Source organism: Vanacampus margaritifer, chromosome 5 (assembly GCF_051991255.1).
Source record: "Vanacampus margaritifer isolate UIUO_Vmar chromosome 5, RoL_Vmar_1.0, whole genome shotgun sequence".
Taxonomy (NCBI): domain Eukaryota; kingdom Metazoa; phylum Chordata; class Actinopteri; order Syngnathiformes; family Syngnathidae; genus Vanacampus; species Vanacampus margaritifer.
Window position 1 is genome coordinate 5,243,609 of NC_135436.1, and position 4,646 is coordinate 5,248,254.

Consider the following 4,646-nt stretch of genomic DNA (forward strand, 5'->3'; position numbering starts at 1 on the left):
TTTAGAGGCCTCTAAATAAATTCTTGCAAGAAAACTTCTTCATCAGATCCTGAATACAATTATTTTGGACACGCAAAGATTACACTTAATATAGTAATTTAATATTCCTTCAAAATGGTGACGCCGACGTGGACTTATTGAGACGTTTTTTCAACAGCTGTGATTGATCCTGAACACCGGATTTCTAAAGCGCAAAAATATTAACAAGGTGAGTGGACATTTTATCCACGTAGAGAAATTCTGGTTGTTTGGGATCAATACAGTTGCATTTCGTCTGTGCTAAGTTGTATTTGGGATCTGTGAACAAGTTAGGGGGGTTGTAGTAGTATTTCGTACGGTGGGACGGAAAGTCCTCGATTTTGAAAATTACTACGACATTGAACCATGCATGGGAGTTTTTTCCGCGGTGGAATAGGTTGTGTTTTTATTTCTTCGTATGAATAAGCCGTCAGTATATAAGATACTGGGAGTGCGGAGTGGATTAGCCGCCTGTGTGGTAACAGGGTGTGTGCTGTGTGGAATTTCTAAACCGAGGGACATAATTCCTCGGTGTGTGGATGTTGTGTTAAATAAGAAGCCGGGAAAATATTAAGTCGCGCATGGAAATGCCCCGTGTTTACGGAAGTGACGTCAAGTCGAAGCGCTTCGCCGTTTAAAACGGCATGTGACATTGAGTACCACGGGGGATTGGCTGTTGGGTTGATTGTAGTTGTGTTATTAGCCGCTAAGTGTTGATCACACTTAAGTGAGTGCTGTTGTGTGTTGTGCTTTAAGCGGCCTGTGTTGATCACACAAGGCGTCTGCTGTGTTGAACACCCGTATATTAACGGTGTGTGGTGTAATATTAGCCGTCCGTACATTGTTACGTTCGAGAGCTGTGTGGTTTAAGCCGCCCGTGAAGATCCGGATATATTTGTTGAAGTCGCGCAAAAGGTATTTAATATCTGTTTCGTTTTCGTCTTGTTTGTGTTTGTCTGAAAAAAAAAAAAAGAAAAATATTTTTTTTGGGGGGATTAATGAGAATATTTTTGATCTGTTATATCGTAGTATCATAAGTGAGACGTCACTGACTTTATAAATATTAAAAACGACTAATTAATACATATAATGGACGACATTGTTGATCAAGACTCCGGCTGGTTTGATTTGCATAAACTTCCGGTCCATATTCTGAACTCTTCGCTGAGCGTACAGATAAAGGCTGCAACGCTCGTGATGATTGAAGCGCTCCCACCACGCCAGAGAACACAGCAGGAGCTGAGGAGCAAACGTGAGACGGAGGTTGCCGATCTCAAGAAGATTGTGGAGGACGAGGCCAAGGCCCACGAGCAGCTGATGGCCGACATGAGACAGAAACACAACCAGGCCTTTGACGAGCTTAATGAACAGCTGGAGCAGGCCAAGCGGAACAAGATGTCTATGGAGAAATCGAAACAGGCCCTAGAGAGCGAATGGAACGAGGTGCAAATCGAGCTCAAGACCCTGACGCAAGGCAAATCCGATTCAGAGCACCGTCGCAAGAAAGCAGAGTCCCAAGTTCAGGAGCTTCAGGTCAAATTTGGAGACAGCGAACGGCAGAGGCAGGAGATGGCGGACAAGATGGCCAAAATGCAGTCTGAGCTGGACAATGTCAACAGCCTTCTGACTGAAGCCGAGGGCAAAAACATCAAATTCAGCAAAGACCTTTCTTCAGTGGAGTCTCAGCTTCAGGATGCACAGGAACTGCTCCAAGAGGAGACTCGTCAGAAGCTCAACATCTCCACTCGCTTGCGGCAGCAGGAGGATGAGCAGAACAACCTGCGCGAGATGCTGGATGAAGAGGAGGAGGGCAAGAGAAACGTGGAGAAGCAGGTCTGCTACGTTTCAGGCACAGCTGGCCGACATGAAGAAGAAGTTGGATCAGGAGACGGCCAACCTGGAGAGCGCGGAGGAAGCTCGCAAGTGCGTCCAACGTGACGCCGACTCGTTGCAGCAGCAGCTGGAAGAGAAGACGGCCGCTTACGACAAATTGGATAAGACCAAAACCCGTTTGCAGCGGGAGCTGGATGACCTCATGGTGGACCAGGACAACCTGAGGCAGGTGGTTTCCAACCTGGACAGGAAACAGAAGAAGTTTGACCAGATGCTGGCTGAGGAGAAGACCATCTCCAGCCAGTATGCCGAGGAGCGCGACCGGGCCGAAGCAGACGCCAGGGAGAAGGACACACGGGTGCTAACGCTAGCCCGTGAGCTGGAGGCCTTGGAGGCAGATGCCCTGCACTACCAGGAGGATCTTGCCACAGCCGAGAGACTCAAAAGACAAACGCAGGCAGAGAGAGACGAGCAGGATGAGATTAACAACGGCAATGCTAAAAATGCTCTGCTGACTGAAGAGAAGAGGAGGCTGGAGGCTCGCATAGCCCAGTTGGAGGAAGATTTGGAGGAGGAGCTACTCAACACCGAGATGATCAACGAGCGTCTGAAGAGAACCACACTGCAGATGGAGCAGCTGACCACGGAGCTTGGCGCCGAGCACAGCAGCGTCCAGCGACTGGAGGGCGCTCGTTCCCAGCTGGATCGCCAAAACAAGGAGCTGAAGCTGAAGCTGCAGGAGCTTGAAAGCACCATCAAGTCAAAGTACAAGTCCACCATCGCCTCCCTGGAGGCCAAAATCGCTCAAATGGAGGAGCAGCTCGACATTGAGTCAAAGGAGCGTCAACAAGCATCCCGGCTGGGCAGGAGGACTGAGAAGAAGCTGAAGGAGGTCGCTGAAAGAAGATTCATTGGAGTGCCTTTTCCATGGGCAAAGATGGACAAAGATGGGCACAGTTGATTCGCCTGGAAAAGCTGATCAAGTGTCAATCTGCTGTTTGAAAGGGGGAAATCACTCAAATCCCCTTTTCATCAATTCACAAGGATTGAGTCACACTGGGAATGAAGTCCCGTGACCTTTCCTGCGATCTCTGGCAGTGAGCCAGGGTTCGGAAAGAGGCTGACAAACGCCTCTTCTTAAAAAATTTTGACCAACTGTCGAACGCACTTTTCATTCAACAAGACCTTCATCAGGAGATGGCTTCGAGGGACGGACACATCTGCTATTGCGTCGTGACACTTAACCACATCACATAGTGTTATGCCTCACATTTATTATGCCCCTTCCACTGAATTTTTTAATGAATCAAACTGAATTTTGACTGCTAAGCCCATCTATCTTTCTCTCTCTCTTTCTCTCTCTCTCTCACCTGCTATTCTTATTTTCTGAACTCCACACATAAACATTGCTTCATTTTGCGACGATCAAGATCCACGCTGGACTTTCTCTCTAGACTATTGTGGGATTAAATGTCCAGTTTTTGAACTTATAGAAGTTCAATGGTAGGACTGAAGACATTTAACATTTTCAATTTGATGTTTTACTGTTTTTGAATTTACTTATAGGCATATCAATGTGATATAATCATGAGTGTTTAAAAGAATACAGTGGGATGGTGATTTTGTGAACTTTATTTGATCTTCGTACCCTCAAATGCTGTTGGAGGGGCAATGTGCATGATGTGTCAGAGTCTCTTGTCATTTAGGGACTGAAGGTCTGGGGTCAGATTTTGATTACTTCTGTTCCCCCAATCAAGAAGGGGAACTGTATAAAGATGTCTGTTTACCATCAACCTTACACCTTTGTTCAATCTAGGAGATGACATGTCTGCCCTTTGTTCAATCATGAGACAGGAGGAGGAACCTTTTAGCTTTTTTGTATAAATGTGTCGATGTTCTGTAAATTGTCACACACTTGGGATCATATCGTTGCATTCTGATGTGATATCCTGACTGTGTCTTTAGAAGCTTTTAAATAAATCCTTGCAAGGAACCTTGTTCATCAGATCTCGGATACAATGATTTTGAACACGCAAAGATTACACTTAAAATAGTAATCATACAATTCCTTCAATGACAAGTCCAAAGTATGACATTATCACAAAAAAAAGAAGTATAGAAGGGTATTGTATGGATTTGTGTCAATAATGAAACCTTTTTTCTTTTATATATTTTGATCTTGAGTTGTTTTCACAAGCCTTGGGACTTAATGAGCTAACCTAGGACCTCGGGGATTGTATTTCGTGCCATGTCATGTGAAAATGTGTGTTAAGACAAAAATAAATAAAAACTTGAATGTTTGCATCCTTGAATTTTGAGAAAAGAAAGTCTTTGAATCCTTGAAATATCAACTTTATATATAACTTGAAAGGACATTGACAACATAAAACAATAAGAAAGTTAAATGAGAATAGAATAAACTAAAATAATAGCCACTGAAAAACAGTAAGAACAAATACTGACTGTTCCTGCGCGTCTTGGCAGTGTGGTGCCGTGCTTCCATGGCGTACAAACTTAGAGTACAGAAAGTTGCAATTTAATTCTATCAAAATAACTCATTATTCACACATTGGGAAGAATTTGTGCCTTTGCGTACTGTTATCTTACCTGTGGGTATATGTTCCCACAGCATTTGTGTGTGAATATTTGTTATTTGAAGGAAAAACACTCCCGAAGTCGATACTAACTTCCGATTAGCATTTGAATGGGATCCTCCCTTTGCTTTTAGCATTAGCGTTAGGCTAGCGATGTTTTAAAAACAAAGCAGGTTTTGTATTTAAATATACAGTGGATGT

General features: G+C 44.2%; 1 pseudogene; it reads left to right on the forward strand.

The window, feature by feature from the left end:
• The first annotated feature begins 528 nt into the window (after window positions 1-528).
• LOC144052271 (uncharacterized) lies at window positions 529-2,812 on the forward strand (annotated as a pseudogene).
• The last annotated feature ends 1,834 nt before the right edge of the window (window positions 2,813-4,646 follow it).